Raw genomic sequence first — 18,151 nt, 5'->3', positions numbered from 1 at the left:
ACTTCTATACTGACAACATACTTGATCCCCTGTAACCCCGATTTGACTGTTCTCCGTTCCTGTCTTAATTCTGTCTCGGATTAGCTGTATTCACATCATCTCATTCTCAATCCTTTGCAAACCATTACCTCTTGGATAGCCAATTGTCCATTGGGTTTATCACTTGCCCTGGCCATTCAGGATATGTAGATATCCCTATAGCTCTAATTGATTAGTTTAAATATTTGGGTGCGTACTTTGATTCCCAATTCTTTTTCAATATTTGGGTTGCCTCTGTGATCAAGTCTCGTTTTCTGCCATGCTCTGCATTTGAGCAGTCCATAGCTACCTCGATAAATCTGCTTATGCTACCTTGATTTTACACCATGTTGTATACTACCTGGATTGCTGTAACATCGCTGCAGGTTTTTAGCTCTGCTCTTCTGAAAAGTTTATAATCAGTACAAAGACCCTCCATTAGGCTGCTGACTCACATTCACTGTTTTGATCATCTCTTCCCTTTTACTTCACCACAATTGGCTCCCAGTTTCTCATAGAGTTTAGCATAGAATTTTATCATTAACTCAAAGCTCTTGACATTGAAACCTCTCTCCTTATCCGGCCTCATTGATTATTCCTTACACCACATCTAGATCTCTTTGTTCTACTTCCGAACACAGCTATTTCATCTCATTGATCTTTTGTTTTCTCTTCTACTCTTCCTCTGAGCTGAAACCTCCTAAATAGGTTTTAAGGGAAGATCTGAATTTTATCTTTACTCTTGGGATCCAGTGGGATTGGAAATGCATGCATTGGCTGCAGTTCCTCTTTCACCCACCCAGCTCTTGTCTTTTCTGTCATTCTCTGTTTCTCTTTCCTGTCTCTGATTATGTGTGTAATTTTTATGGTAAACTGTTTTGGTGTTTCTGTGGAAAGGCAGTATATCAAAAACAAAATTGTACAAAATGCTGAAAATTTTACAAGAAATGTAGATATTGTTTTGATCAGCAAGATATGGAAATGGCAATAAACCAAATAACTAAAGCTTCATGTTTTCCAAGTGTTTTTTTTTAGGTCAGATAAGTAATGTGTTCCTTACAAATGTACTTATGTCCTCCAGCAATAAATAAATAATAATAAAAAATACCAGCAATCATGAGTAGCTGAGCTAGGAAATAAACTTCAGAAATTTAATTTACTTGTGCTCCAAATACCATCTGGTCAATGTTCCAAACCAGCAAGTGCTGATGCATAAGAGGTTTTAGTTTAAAATGCCGGCATAGAGAACAGAATAGCAGAATAAATTCTTGCAGCCAAATATATCCATTGGAGGAGGAGGGATTGAGGAATTCTGTGAGATTTCCATATACCCTTGTACATTTGTAAAGGGGGAGGTGGTAATCTTATAAAAATAAAAGGGCACCTGTAAGATTTGGGGGGTGGAGGGGGGAGAGGTCTATTTTATAAAGGCAATTTAGGCTTCTATGTGCCTTTATAAAATAGGTTCTAGAATTTTATCCCCATTAGCACACAAATGTGCTTGCACACATTTGTACCTTGTCCAAGCCAGATGTAAATGTATTCTGTTCATGTATGGTTGTATTTTTTAAAGTACATGTATATTCATCACAACTCCATCCATGCTGAGCATATCTATATACAGTCTGTGTAAAATTACCCATATTAACACTTGTTTGCATGCATGGCCTGCATGATTTTATGAACTTTTTCTGCATATACTTTAAAACATGCTTTATGTGCAGAAAATACTTTATAAAATTATCCTGTGTATGGTTCACCTCAGTGTGTAAATTGGGTAAGTCATCTGTATGAAATCATTCTTGGGTATTTAATCAACCAGCCAAATATAAAAGCCAGTTGAATATACATGCAACTTTTAGCAGATAATTTATACATACTGTGACAGGCAACTAACTGCCTGTCTCAAGCAGAAATACCCCATCTGACTCTGCCAGAGTTAAAATCATCCATATCCCTGGGGTTAGCGATAGGGATATTTCTACCAGAGCTGGACAGACTAATGTAATTCCCTATTATTCCCTTGTTTGAAGTACTGAGCAAAAGCCCTGCAAGCTCCAGAAGACAAGGTCTGATCCTAAAGGGGTTAATGGAGGAGGTGGGTCAAAGAAAGCTAATCAGAGGGAAAGTTTCCCAAGCAGGCAGAGAGTGTGCAGGTAAATTGTCCTCAGCTAATTTGTTAGGTAGGCAACCCATAATAATAATAATTTAATAATCATTTATTTTTCTATACCGCCATACCCGGAAGTTCTAGGTCAGGGGTCTGCAACCTTTGAGACATAAAGAGCCACTTGGACCCGTTTTCGAAAAGAAAAAAAAACTTGGAGCCGCAAAACCATTATAAAACAAATCTAACACTGCATATATTGTTTCTTATCTTAATGCTATATACAGGATCACTAAATTGAAAATAAAATCATTTTTCCTACCTTTGCTATTTGGTGATTTCATGAGTCTCTGGTTGCACTTTCTTCTTCTGACTGTGCATCCAATCTTTCTTCCTTTCTTTCAGCCTCCTGTATGTTTCCTCTCCTCCAGACCTCATTCTCTCCCCCAACTTTTTCTTTCTGTCTCCCTGTTCCCCCTTCTTTCTGTCTCCGTGCCGTCCCCCAAGCCACTCGGTTTGCTGCCACCGCAATCGGGGAACAGCCCCCAAGCCACCGCCGTCCCAAGCTTTCCCTGCAGAAGTGTTGCGCTGACCAGCATTCTGCTCCCTGACGTCAATTCTGACGTAGGAGAGGCAGTTCCGGGCCAACAAGGCATTTCTCCTCATTCCATCCAGCCTGAGCCCCATCTCTCCTTGATCCAGCATTTCCCTTCTGTGTCTGTCAGAATTACCATTCCACCTATTTTCCAGCATCACCCTTCTTTGTGTCCATCTCACCTATATCCCTATCTCACCACTTTTTCAGAATCTTCATTTGTCTCTGTCCTTGTCTTTACGCCATGTTCACCATTTGCCCTTTCAATGTCTTTATCTCCCCCCACACACTTTTTCAGCATTACTTCTATGTCTCTATTTCACCTCCTCTTCATGTCCCCTCTGTATCTCTATCCTTATTCAGTAGGTCCTGCTTACCCTTTCTCTTCTTTGTGTCACTATCTCCATTTTCAGCTTTCCCCCCTTTTCCTTTGTTACTGCACCCTGTAGCTAGAATCTTTCCACCCTCCCTCCACTCCGGCCCAGCCCAGTATGAAATATTTCCTTTTGTTTCCCTCCCCTCTCTCTTTCTCTCTCTCTTCTCCTCCCTCACCCACGAGTCCTGCATCTGGCCCTCTCCCTTCTACCTGCACCTGGCAACACCCCCCTGCTCCGCGGCTCTCTTCAGCAACTCGTCAGCAGCAGTGATCAAGACAAGCTGCCGACATCGAGGCCTTCCCTCTACGAGTCCCGCCTTTGTGGAAAAAGGAAGTTGAAACAAGCGGGACTCGCAGAGGGTAGGCCCCGACGTCAGAAGCTTGTGTCGATCGCTGCTGCTGAGTTGCCGAAGAGAGCCGCGGAGCAGGGGATGTGGCCGGAAGCAGGTAGAAGGGAGAGGGAAATAGGAAGGCTGTAGATCTCCGGAGCATGACACCGACCCCGGCCAGGATGATTTCTTTTTCAGGCGTGCACCTTACAAGTCCAGCGTCGCGGCGGGAAATAGCCATGCTGAGCAGTGAGCTCAGCACTACACAGATGAAAGCCTTGCTTGCTGATTGGTCCGGCGGCACGGCGGGGCAGGGCCGCCGGACCAATCAGCAAGCAAGGCTTTCATCTGTGTATGTGCTGAGCTCACTGCTCAGCATGGCTATTTCCCGCCGCGACGCCGGACTTGTAAGCTGCATGCCTGCGTGACGCACTACCGGAGCCGCAGCAAAGGTGGAAAAGAGCCGCATGCGGCTCTGGAGCCGCAGGTTGCCGACCCCCGTTCTAGGTGGTTCACAACAATCAAACACAATATATATAATGCAAATGCATACATCAGATTAAAATCTTCTGAAGATTCATCAAAAGTAAATGCTAACTATATAGAGAAATACAAACAATTTAAAAATAGGATTAAAAAAGTTAGGTTAAAAGAATAGTCAACATTAAGACTCTAGCCTGTTAAATAATTGTGTTTTTATCTGTTTTCTAAAGTCAAGGTAAGAGGAAGCTTCTAACACTATTTTGGCAAGCCATATATTCAATTTGGCCGCCTGAAAGGAAATGGTTCTCTCGAGGTACCTTTTGTAATGACAGAGTTTTATTGAAGGATATGCAAACAGGTGTATTCTTGGAGAGCTCTTATTAGTATAACTCAGGGTAAAATGAAGGGTGAGATAGCCTGGAAGCATGCCATAAACTGCTTTAAAGCAGATACATGAAAACTTGAATAATACTCTGGATTCTAATGGCAAACAATGGAGCTTTCGATAGAAGGAAGTGATAGAGCCACGAGGAAACAGAGAAGCACAGACAGCCTCCTTCCCAGGTCATTTTCTTCATCTTTTTTTCTTTTGTGGTCTTTTCATTTCTTGAGAGTTTCTCTCAAAATATTTTCTTCACATTTTGTGGACCGTAGGTCATCGACTCTTTTCAGTCACTAAATTAATTGGCCCTAGGAGGAAAAATTACTTCTTTCGATCTCATATTGGTGCTTTTCCCTCAATGTCAAAGCCTTCTTGCGGCTTCAAGAGATGCTCTTGGTGCAGTGACTGAGCCACACAATTGATGTCTTAAATGCTTTGGTCCTGAGCATCAAGAAGACATTTGTCATCACTGTTCAAAATTACAAGAACGCTCTTTGAAGGCTTGATGTCTACAACAGGAGAAACTTTTTGGGCACCAAGATCTATCACAGATGTCCACAATGTCTGATGTCGAAAAGGACACATCGAAGCTGGCACTACAATTGCTGAATCATTCGGCACCGACTTCCTCGGTGCTCTTTTCTAGGGATTTATAGTTATATATTTCTTACATAGACTGGTAAGACTCAATTTCATGTATCTGTACACAAAATATGAGGGGCTGCTGAAGCTGGGGCAGTCTCCATTGAGGGCTACACACTTAGTCCAGTGATTTTCCACTTTTTTTCATTCCATCAGAAAAATATGGAATGAAAAAAGTGTAAAATCGCTGGACTAAGTGTACTGTCCTCTATGGAGACTGCCCCAGCTTTGTTTATGTCAACTGAGAACTTTTCAGTGGCCCCTTTGAGTAATCTAAATGAGCAAGAGCACAAATACATAACAATCATTCATAACATATTAACTTTTTGTCTGAGGAGCCAGGGATGCATCTGGGAGACAGGACCCTCTCTCAGTGGTCAAAGGTTCCCCAAGTGTGGCTCAGAGATGTACCTGGGCACTAGTTCTCATCCTACTACCTTGAGTGCAGACTTTTTCATCATAGCACAGGAGACTTTTTCATCATAGCACCAATTCCTCTGTCTTTTGGCTCTTTTTCCTAGTTTGTGGCTCTCTGGGCTGGCTTGTGGTGTTTATCTGCAAATCAGTAGCAGCATCTGGTCTGTACTGGGCCACTTGGTCACTTCTGACACGGCAGAGAAAAGGCCCTGCTGGCCAGAAGCAGCCTTTTACAGCACTGTCTCTATTGCTTTGGGTGAGAAAGGGAGGGGGTGGGGGGGTTATCAGGATCAGCTTTGTTTCTTCGTGGGCCGGAGGGGTAAGTTTGTCAGGACTGGCTGCCTGCCTGATGCTGCTTCGGGGGTCACCGCTAATGCAGAATGCAATTAACTACACCTCTGGAATTGTAGACAACTGTTTCATGTTATCTGCTATATTAGCAGTTAATATGTCTCAATGGAACCCACATTAACTGCAGGCCACACTCCCTGCTATAGTAGGAATTTCTATATTAGGTGTTTTAAGAAGGCAGTTAATGAGGGATTATTACAATTCTGTTTAAGTAAGTATGTAAGTATTTCTAGTTGACCCTTTTGCCATCACTGCAAAACACAGCTGCTAAGCTGCATTGTCTTGTTCGTAAGCAGAGTATGACCATCTTACACCTCTGTTTCTTTGCTTAGTCTGGTTACCATTATTCAAAATTCTTTGTCTGACTCACAAAGCATATTACTTGGGCTTACCATCACCTTATTTTGTTCTAGACACATGACAAAACTATTTTTACAACTCTCAAGCAACCAGAAACCACTTATCCGGCATCCACCAATCCCTATGGGTGCTGGATAACTGATAGTATACTGTACCAGCAGAAAGCTTAATAAACTTGAAATGGCACATCCAAATTGTTGATTAGATTGTTATTCATAATATGAAACACATATAACACAGGCAATTATGCAAATATTTGTCTGCAGCTGAACATATTTATTTGAAGCTTTAGACTGGCTTTTGCTGCTTCTAAAGTAGTCAAAGCATTTTAAATACTTCATAAGTAGTACTGTTGTTCCAATCCTAGGATTCAAAATAGTTTTGGAACCCTGGGATTTTGAGACTGTGGTGATTGTGTTCCTCAGTCAGTTGCCAATTGAAATGTGAACAAATACAATAAAATAATACAGTTTTCTTAAATATTTTTTTTTTAAATCTTTATTCATTTTCAAACATACAGTAAGTGTATCAATATGTTAAAACAAATTAATCATAAATATATCACTTAATAATCATCAATAGTACAAATAATATGCTATTATCTTTCATCCCCCCACCCCCCTCATAATTGAACCTGTAAAATTAAGGGGAAAAAAAAGTCATCTAATCAGTACAATATTTTGTTAATGGCTCACACACATCTTGAAATTTCCTAAATAACCCTTGTTGTATTGCAATGAATCTTTCCATTTTATATATGTGACATCAAGAATTCCACCAAAAATTATAATTTAGTCTACTCCAGTTCTTCCAATTATAAGTAATTTGTTGAATGGCAACCCCAGTCATTATAAGCAACAATTTGTTATTATTTAAAATCTGACTTTTTGCTCTCATTGCCATACCAAACAGCACAGTATCATATGATAATGCCACTGGGTTGTCTAATAAACAATTAATTTGGTCCCAAATTGATTTCCAAAAGGTCATAATAAATGGACAGTAGAATAACAAATGATCTAAAGTCCCTGCTTCAAGATGACAGTGCCAACATTTATTAGACTTAAGAGTTGTCCAATTTTTGTAATCGAACAGAGGTCCATAATGCTCTATGCAACAGAAAAAAACATGTTTGTCTCATAGATACTGACATTGTACATCTCATCCTCCAAGTCCAAATTTGTGTCCATTGAGACACAGAAATTTGATGCTTGATCTCAATGCTCCAAATGTCTTTCAGACCAGTGTTTGTTAGAGAACCTATGAGAGGATATGCCACTCTGGATCTAATCCTAAATGGGTTAAGGGGACCTGCAAAGGAAGTGAAAATAGTGGGACCATTGGGAAACAGCAATCATAATATGATCAAGTTCAAGGTTGAGGTAGGGATGCCGAAAGGAAAGAGAACCATAGCGACTACTTTCAACTTCAAGAAAGGAAACTATGAAGCAATGAGGAAAATAGTAAGGAATAAACTTAGGAACACTTCCAAGAAATGGCAGACGGTAGAACATGCCTGGTCTTTTTTCAAGGACACGGTGAGCGAGATGCAAAATCTGCATATCCTCAGATTCAGAAAGGGGTGCAAAAAGAGTATAACAAAATACCTGGCGTGGATAACTAAAGTAGTGAAGGAAATGATAGGCAATAAGAAAAATTCATTCAGGAAATGGAAAAAGACAAAACTGAGGAGAACTGGAAAGAGCACAGGAAGTATCAAAAAGAATGTCACCATGTGGTTTGAAGAGCCAAAAGAGAGTATGAAGAGAGGCTAGCCAGGGAAGCACAAAATTTAAAACCGTTCTTTAGATATCTTAAAGGGAAGCAGCCAGCTAGGGAGGAGGTGGGACCGCTGGATGACGGAGACAGGAAGGGAGTGGCGAAGGAGGAGAAAGAAGTGGCAGAAAGACTTAACATGTTCTTCTCATCTGTATTTACAAATGAAGACACATCCAACATACCGGAACCTGAGCAAATCTTCAATGGAGATCAAGCAGAAAAATTAACATCCATGGATTGAGCCTTGAGGACGTATGCAGGCAGATAGAAAAATTAAAAACTGACAAATCCCCGGGTCCGGATGGAATCCACCCAAGGGTTCTGAAGGAACTAAAGGAGGAAATAGCGGAACTAATTCAGCAAATTTGCAATCTATCTCTGAAAACAGGCGAGATCTCGGAAGATTGGAAGATAGCCAATGTTAATCCCATCTTTAAAAAGGGATCAAGAGGTGACCCGGGAAACTACAGACCGGTGAGTCTGACCTTGGTTCTGGGGAAAATGGTGGAAGCGCTGATAAAAGACAACATCGATGAACATTTTGAAAGAAACAAACTTCTGATAACCAGCCAACATGGATTCTGCAAGGGGAGATCATGCCTAACGAACTTATTGCACTTCTTCGAAGGAGTTAACAGACGGATGGATAGAGGAGACCCCATAGACATCATATATCTAGATTTCCAAAAGGCCTTTGACAAGGTACCCCATAAACGCCTACTTCAGAAACTGAAGAACCATGGGGTGGAAGGAGACATACATAGATGGATCAGGAATTGGTTGGCGGGTAGGAAACAGAGGATAGGAGTGAAGGGCCGCTACTCAGACTGGAGGAGGGTCACGAGTGGTGTTCTGCAGGGCTCGGTGCTTGGACCGCTGCTATTTCATATATTTATAAATGATCTAGAAACAGGGACGAAGTGCGAGATAATAAAATTTGTGGACGACACCAAACTATTTAGTAGAGCTTGGACTAAAGAGGACTACGAAGAATTACAAAGGGACTTGACCAAACTGGGGGAATGGGCAACGAGATGGCAGATGAAGTTCAATGTTGAGAAATGTAAAGTACTACATGTGGGAAGCAGAAACCTGAGGTACAGCTATACGATGGGAGGGATGTTATTGAATGAGAGTACCCAAGAAAGGGACTTGGGGGTAATGGTGGACATGACAATGAAGCCGACAGCACAGTGCGCAGCGGCCGCTAAGAGAGCGAATAGAATGCTAGGTATAATCAAGAAGGGTATTACAACCACAACGTAAGAAGTTATCCTGCCGTTGTATCGGGCGATGGTGCGTCCGCATTTGGAGTACTGCGTCCAATATTGGTCGCCGTACCTTAAGAAGGATATGACAATACTCGAGAGGGTTCAGAGGAGAGTGACACATTTGATAAAAGGTATGGAAAACCATTCATACGCTGAGAGATTGGAGAAACTGGGTCTCTTTTCCCTGGAGAAGAGGAGACTTAGAGGGGATATGATAGAGACAAGATCATGAAGGGCATAGAGAGAGTAGAGAGTGACAGATTCTTCAAAATTTCGGAAAATAAAAGAACAAGAGGGCATTCAGAAAAGTTGAAAGGGGACAGATTCAAAACGAATGCTAGGAAGTTTTTCTTCACTCAACGTGTGGTGGACACCTGGAATGCGCTTCCAGAGGGCGTAATAGGACAGAGTACGTTACTGGGGTTCAAGAAAGGATAGGACAATTTCCTGTTGGAAAAGGGGATAGAGAGGTATAGATAGAGGATTACTGCACAGGTCCTGAACCTGTTGGGCCGCCGCGTGAGCAGACTACTGGGCACGATGGACCTCAGGTCTGACCCAGCGGAGGCATTTCTTATGTTCTTATGTTCTTTTTAAGAAGTCCAGATAATAATTTATACCACTGGGCAGCCTGGTGACCCAGGAAGTCCACCTGAAAGCATAAGAACTCCATACTATATTGATCTTTAAGATTTTTCCACTCAGGGAACCCAGCCTGAATGGCCTGCTTCAATTGCAACCATCTAAAACTTTCTTTCTTTTTTATTTTTATTTTTTAAACGTATGTTTATTAACAGTGAAAGATACACCACCCAACAGAGCGCAACATCAAACTACATCATATTTATATTGCAACTGTGAAAACTCAAGCAGTTTACCATTAGAGATAACATCATCCAATAAACGTATTCCTGCTCTCATCCAATGCTTCCAGGCGACCTTTTCTCTACTAATTTGAATCTTGGAATTTAGCCAAATAGATTGATTTGTAGATTTGCAAATTGGAATAGTTGTTAAATTACTTGCATAACACAGTGTTTTCCATGTATCAGCTAATATTTTATTATCTTTACTCTACCTAGACATTTTGATACTGAGCACATGACAAAGGCGCATTGGAGACATGAGTTGCCATTCTAACCACAACCAATCTGGGAATTTTTCCATGAGCTCTGGGAGGATCCAATACATACCCTGGCGCAAAATATAGGATTGATGATACCTATAAAAATTGGGAAAATTTACCCCTCCCTCTGAAATTGGTCTTTGTAAAGATACCAAAGCAACTGTAGAAGTTTTACCCAGCCAAATAAATTTTATAAGAATGCTATTTAATTTTTTATAAAAGGACCCTTGAAAATAAATCGGCAACATACCCATCTGATAACAAACCACAGGCAAAATCATCATCTTAATAATTTGGACTCTCCCCCACCATGAAAGATGTAAAGGATTCCATTGCTCACACATTTCTGTTACCTTCTGTAACAAAGATTTTTCATTTATTTTCATTGTTTCTTTCATCGTATTTTTAATCCAAATGCCTAAATACTTTATACCATCCTCCTTCCAAATAAAGGGAAATGAATCAAACAAACCTTTTGTACAGTTAACCTTGAGTGGAAGAATTTCTGATTTATTCCAATTTATCTTGTATCCTGAAATTTTTCAAAATTTCTCAGTCATTTCAAGTAAGCAAGAAACGGTTGTTTCAGGATTTCTCAAATAGAGCAATATATCATCTGCATAAGCAGAGACCTTATATTCCCAATTTCTGTAAGGAATACCCTGAATCTCCTTTGCTTGCTGAATAGCTAATAACAAGGGTTCCAATACAATATCAAAAAGCAGAGGAGATAAAGGACAGCCTTGTCTAACCCCCATCTGTAACTTAAAACTTTCTGAAAAATTATTATTAATATACAGTTTAGCAACAGGGGAGCTATGCAATGTTTGAACCATTTGTATAAATCCTGAACCAATACCAAACCATTCAACTCGATCAAAGGCCTTTTCTGCATCTAGGGATACAGAAAAAGCTGGATCATTTAAGGCTTTTGACAAATTGAACATATGAAATGTCAACCTAGTGTTGCTAGAAGAATGTCTTTGAGCAACGAATCCTGTTTGATGCATTCCAATAATAAAAGGGAGAGCTTTAGCTAAACGTATAGCCAAAGTTTTAGCCAAAAGCTTTCCATCTACATTAATTAAAGAAATAGGCCTGTAGTTTGACACCATTGTGGGATCTTTATTTGGCTGTGGCAAGACTATAGTTAATGATTCCGCCATGGTACCTGTAATACAACCTTTGATTAGTTGATTCTGATATAAATTTAACAAATATGGTAATAGGGTAATTTGAAATGATTTGTAGAACGCTACTGTAAAACCATCCCCACCTGGAGCAGATCCAACTCTAAGGGACTTCAATGAACATAAGAATTTGCCTCCGCTGGGTCAGACCAGAGGTCCATCGTGCCCAGCAGTCTGCACCCGCGGTGGCCCATCAGGTCCATGACCTGTCATGTTATCTTGATTTAGCCCTATAGCCCCCTTGTTTTTATCTATACTCTTTCCATACTCTTATCTACCCTTATCTGTATCCCTCAATCCCCCTATCCTTCAGGAATCCATCCAATCCCTCTTTGAATCCCCTTAGCGTACTCTGCCCGACCACTTCCTCTGGGAGCGCGTTCCATGTGTCCACAACCCTCTGTGTGAAGAAGAACCTCCTGTCATTTGTTCTAAACTTCTCCCCTTCCAGTTTCTCCGAGTGCCCTCTTGTGCCTGTGGTTCCCCGTAGTTTGAGGAATCTATCCTTGTCTACCTTCTCCATGCCCTTCATGATCTTGAAAGTTTCTATCATGTCCTCCCTAAGCCTCCTCATTTCCAGGGAGAAGAGCCCCAGCTTGTCCAGCCTGTCAGCGTATGAACAGTCCTCCATACCATTTATCATTTTCGTAGCTCTTCTCTGGACCTTCTCAAGCATCGCCATGTCTTTCCTGAGGTACGGCGACCAATATTGGACGCAGTACTCTAGATGCGGGCGCACCATTACACGATACAGTGGCATGATGACTTCCTTCGTCCTGGTTGTAATTCCCTTCATAATGATGCCCAGCTTTCTGTTAGCTTTCTTCGAGGCCGCTGCACATTGCTCTGATGATTTCATGGTTGTATCTACTAGCACACCCAAGTCTTTTTCAAGATTACTCTCCCCCAGCAATGTTCCCCCCAATATGTAGCTGTATCTGTAGCTGCTTGTAATTCTTTTATTGATATAGGCTTTTCTAAGCTTTTTTTTATATGCTCAGGAATTTTTGGCCCCTTGATTAATTTTAAAAATTCTAATCCATCCTTTTCCCTATCTAAATAAGGCTCAGAAGAAAATAGATCTTTATAAAAATGTTAAAAAAATTTTAAGATAGGACCAATTTGTGAAAAATCATTTCCTTTGCCATCCCTTATCACTACTACTTTTGTTTTTTGTTTTTTTGCTTTTAAATAATTTGCCAATAATCTTCCCGCCTTATTTGAATTTGCATAATATCTGTTGAGAAAATAAATTTTTCCTTATCATTTTGGAAGAAATCTCGTTGTATTTCCCTTTAGCTTTCAAGAGATCTTGTACTGTAGAGTATTCCCATTTGTCAATCACTTTTGATTCTAATATCTTTATATCTTGTTCCAAACTATAGAATTGTTTTTTAATGTATGCCGAAAAAGAAATAATTTGACCTCTCATGGTTGCCTTAAAAGCATCCCACAGCGCTTCCATAGAAATATCTTCCACATTATTAATTTGAAAATAATCATTCATTTTCAACTGTATTTCCTCAATAAAACCTGGTTCCACCAGCAATGTATTATCAAATCTCCATACAGGTCTACAATCATCTTGGTCAATTATTTTAATTTTAATCCACACCCCACCATGATCAGACAAAATAATTGGATCAATGGAGGCTTGTGTTACTTGCTGAACTAATGCATTTGAAACAAATATATAATCTATTCTTGAAAATGATTTGTGTTCATGGGAGCAAAATAAAAATTCCCGATCATTAAAATGAAATATACACCATATATCTTTTAAATCACAATTTTGAACCAAATTATCTAATCCTAATGATTTTATAATTCTGCTAGTTTTTGTTGTCCATTAAAGGATCCATAACAGCATTAAAATTCCCTGCCACAACTAATTTAAAAGCAGCCAGTGGTAACATTTAAAAAATTCAATCTGGTTCGAATTAGGTGCATATACATTGAATAATGCCATGGCAGTATTTCCCATGCTCATGTCTACATGTATCCATCTTCCTGCAGGATCAGCTGCAATCAACTTAAAGGTAGCATTACATTTATTACTCACTAATATTGCTACACCTGCCTTTTTCTTAACAGCTGGGGCAAAAAAGCAATGTTTTATCCAACCTCCTTCTAGCTGATAAATGAGTTTCTTGGATATAGCATATATCTATATTCTGCTGCTTTAAAACCAAAAGAGTTTTCTTCCTTTTTATTGGATGGTTGAGGCCATTAACATTTAATGAAAATAATTTAAGCTCCATTAAAATAATTATTCCTATGACATCTGAATTTCAACAAATACATCATCTTTTTATAAATTTCTTGCTTAAAACACTTTTCCCTTAATTTACAATACATAACATCCCTTCTTTCCCTTAAATCTATAAATTTTGTATTTATAAGATTACAAAAACCCTTCCCTTCCCCCTCCCATATCCCTCCCCCACTTATATTACGATAACTTGAAGATATAAGGTCAGACCAGCCATCTACCCCTCCCCCAAACATCCTACTTCATTATTTAATTTCACTATACACATACACATCAATCAAGCTATATATTAAAAAAACCTTTAATTATATCCCAAATCCATTACATAAAATTTGCATGAATTGATTTTGTTAAAGAAATGTATATTATAAATTACTTTATGTTTACAATATCAATCTAAATATATAAATGTTAGAATTTCCTTTATCCTTCCTTTTTAAAAATAGTAAATTAATTGCAAATCATAAATGCATTACAATATTACAATACATCAAATCTCTTAAAACTAGTAATTACATTGAATTATAAATTCAATCCTTCATTCAATATATTAAATATTTTATAGAAATTAACTTTATCCATTCCTCCACTACATTTTATGTATTCATTTTAAGAAACAATTATATAGACAATGTCTGCTCACACGACAGCAGCTGTGTGTCACCATGGGGTCTACCTAGAACTTCCCGGACCGAAACCCATTCGATCTCTTCAACCGCCATTCTTATCTCTCCAGGCACGAGGAGTAGAAGCAGCGTGACATGAGGAACAGATTAATCCGATGGCATGAGCACTAAACTAGTAATCAGTCAAACGCTGCAAATCAACCATTTGCCATCCCGGTCTCGCTCCTCCAATCTCCCAGCCGCCTCGGCCCCATCTCTACTTAGGCTGCATACAGTTGTGCGCCATGGCGGTGGATTTATTCCAAGCCGTGCAGCCAAGCCCCAGGGATCACGGCCCTTTCAGATGCACCGTCTCTCTTCTAAGACAGCCGGGCAGCTGCAGATGTAGCAATCTCTTTCTCCGGAAACACAGCAGGAGACGGATCTGCCCACATATCAGCCATCTGACATCCGGGTCTCCTTCCTCCAATTTCTCAGCTGCCCCGGGTCCTTCCCGATTCAGTCAACCAACAATAGAGCACGCCGCGGTGGTGGATTTATTCCAAGCCGCGCAGCTGAGGCCCAGGGATCACGGCCCTGTCAGAAGGACTGTCTTTCTCCCTAACTAGCCTGTTCTCTCTCGCCGACCCATTTCCCATGGATGTCTTCGCCAAACGATCTCCCCTCATTTAGCATGTCTCCCCTATCTTCAATCTTCGACGAAGAACAAGTAAAGGCATCAGAATCAGCAGATCACACAATTCCATCTTTAGATTCTTCAGATGTCAGCATATTCTTGAATATATTAACTACATCACCAGGTATTTTGTTTAAACTTAGAATCTTCTCTTGTTTAAAAATGTTTCTAATTCCAACAATTCTAATTCAGTTAAAAGTCTGTTGTAGCGGCCATCTTAATGTTAAAAATTAAAACTTAAAATATATATTCATTTATTTCAGTAGTTCTGAATTTTTATTATTTTTCAAGCTAAATTTTTCCTTTTACCAGTATTTTAATTCTTAATTCATGGGTGTCTCTTGAGAAGATAGGAACTCCTTAAGTTTTTCTGGGTCATCGAAGGAATAAAACTTATCTTTATAGGTGATTTTCATTTGTGCTGGGTAGAATATTCCAAATTTTGCTCCTATTTCTTTTAATGGTTCTCTTAGCTGTAAAAACTTTTGCCTTATATGAACAGTTTCCTTAGCCAAATCCGGAGCAAAAAACAATTTAGAGTCTTTATACTATATTTTGTATTTCTCTAGCCTCTTTTAAAATCTCTAGAACATGTTGGAATCTCAATAGTTTAAGAATTACTGTTCTTGACTTACCTGAATTTTGGGATTTTTTTGCCCTAATTCTATGAGCTCTTTCTATTTCTATTGGTGTTTTAATCTTGAGTGAAAGAACCTTTGGAATCATTTCCTCTAAAAATGAAATCATATTTTTTCCTTCACTTCCTTCTTTTAGTCCTATAATTCTTAAATTCTATTTTCTAGAACGATTTTCAAGATCTATCATTCTCTTCTGCATTACTTTTAACATTTCATGAAGCCGACGGCACAATGTGCAGCGGCCTCAAAGAAAGCAAACAGAATGTTGGGCATTATCAAAAAGGGTATCACTACCAGAACAAAGGAAGTTATCCTGCTGCTGTATTGAGCGATGGTGCGCCCGCACCTGGAGTACTGTGTCCAATACTGGTCGCCGTACCTTAAGAAGGATATGGTGATACTTGAGAGGGTCCAGAGGAGAGCAACAAGGATGATAAAGGGCATGGAGAACCTTTCATCAAGTTTCAAGTTTATTATTTTTCTTGATTGATCGCTTAATCAAATTCTAAGCGATGAACATATTAAAATATAGTCAAATAGGGACAATACAATACAGACTTTAAATAATAACATTGGGTGGAAAACTAATACATAATACATTTTACTCATTACATAGGGTAAGATAAGGGTTTGAAATACAATTAATAAAGAAAAGCAAAACAAAGGAAAAATACATTAGGGGAATCAATAAACACATAGCATAACACAGTAAAATAAAATCACTAATTTAAGAACTGTTTAATTAAATATATGTCGAAAGGTTGGACAAGCAGGGGCTCTTTACCTTGGAAAAGCGGGGACTTAGAAGGGACATGATAGAGACTTATAAAATCATGAAAGGCATAGAGAAGGTGGAGAGGGACAGATTCTTCAGACTAGCGGGGACAACAAAAACAAGAAGTCATCCAGAAAAACTGAGAGGAGACAGATTCAAAACGAATGCTAGGAAGTTCTTCATTCAGAGGGTGGTAAACACCTGGAATGCACTTCCAGGAGAGGTAATAGGACAAAGTACATTATTGGGGTTCAAAAAGGGACTGGATGACTTCCTGAAAGAAAAGGGGATAGCAGGGTACAGATAGAGGGTTACTTACAGGATATTAAATAAATAGGATATAAACATCTTAGGTAAGGAGCACTTACAGGTCATGGACCTGGGGGGGCCGCTGCAGGAGCGGACTGCTGGCGCGATGAATCCCTGGTCTGACCCGGCTGGGGCAATGCTTATGTTCTTTATTTTCTTGCTGTTTTTGTTCAATTTTTCCTACTCTAATTTCCATATTGGCAATTCTGTTGGTAATTATATCCAGCTTGCTTTTCATCTGGTTCATTTCCTTTTTCATCTCCATCAAAGTCAAATTTATGTTTCCAATTTGTCTATCACATTTATAACATCCAATGCATCTATAGATGATGAACTTCCGCTTGATGTCTGAGGATCCTCTTTCAGTCTTTTGTTTTTTCCTACAGACTTTATTGAAAATTCCTGTATCTTCTGTTTAGTGGATGCCATCTTTGAAGATTTTCTCACAAACAAGACCAAAATTATAATTACTATATGTTGAATTCTTGTATCAGATGTTCAGAGGAGGGAGCTCAGTCTTTAGCCAGCCATACACTCAGCCTCCAGGTTCCGGAATTGTTTTCTTAAAATATTTAAATGTTTATCACACTACTATCCTTTCCTCTTCCTGATCAATCCCTGGTTAATAAAGGAAAAGACTGCTGTATTGTGAGTTTTGCTGCTCCTTGCGACCCTGGTCAAGTCACTTAATCCTCCACTGACCCAGGTACAATAGGTAGATTGTGAGCTCACCAGGATAGATAGGGAAAATACTTGCAGTACCTGTATGCAAACCACTTTGAGTATGCTTGTAAAACTACAAAAAGGTGGTATACAAGTCCCAATCCCTTTCCCTTTTACTGAAGTAGAAATAAAATTGAACTAAATAGTGTGATTATTACATTTGCTCACTTGGAAGGGGGCTCAAGGTGCTTGTGGGCCTTAAATGTATTATTTTTCCCTAAATGCTTGTTAAAGAGCAGTAATCTGTATTATATTCAAATAAGTTATTGCAGAATACACGGTAATGAGATGCAAAGCTTGCAAATGCAAGCAAAATACCTCATTACTATGTAAATTGCAAGGCACATTATTCATGGGGAAAAAACACACCAGGAAATAGCTGGCATTATTTTTTTCTGGCCTAGAGCTGTGGCCTGATGCTCTTGGCTGTTTCTTGAAGGGGGTTAGCACTTGAAATCAGGAGCTCCTGCCCTCTTTTCTACCTGAAAACCCTCAGTTTCAGCTTCCTCACCACAAAAACCATCAATCACCAAAAGCACCCCTCACTCTCCAGTAGGTGCCTCCTGGGCCTACCTTTAGTAATTCCTGGTGTCTAGTGGAATCAGGCAGAAGTGCGCCCCCCCCCCTCCCCTTTACAGTTGATCCTTTCTTTTGCCAGTGCTAGATTCAAAATACCACCAGTCTCCTCCTAGCAGTAGTTTTGCGA

The 18,151-nt window shown here is 39.5% G+C and overlaps 1 protein-coding gene across 4 annotated transcripts in view; it reads left to right on the top strand.

Annotated features, from left to right (window-relative positions):
* The window catches only part of PARD3 (par-3 family cell polarity regulator), a 1,241,096-nt gene that overhangs the window by 500,529 nt on the left and 722,416 nt on the right, over window positions 1-18,151 (top strand). The window lies entirely within an intron of this gene.

Source organism: Geotrypetes seraphini, chromosome 2 (assembly GCF_902459505.1).
Source record: "Geotrypetes seraphini chromosome 2, aGeoSer1.1, whole genome shotgun sequence".
NCBI lineage: Eukaryota > Metazoa > Chordata > Amphibia > Gymnophiona > Dermophiidae > Geotrypetes > Geotrypetes seraphini.
The sequence above is the reverse complement of the archived record's forward strand: the minus strand, read 5'-3'. Positions and strand labels throughout refer to the sequence as shown.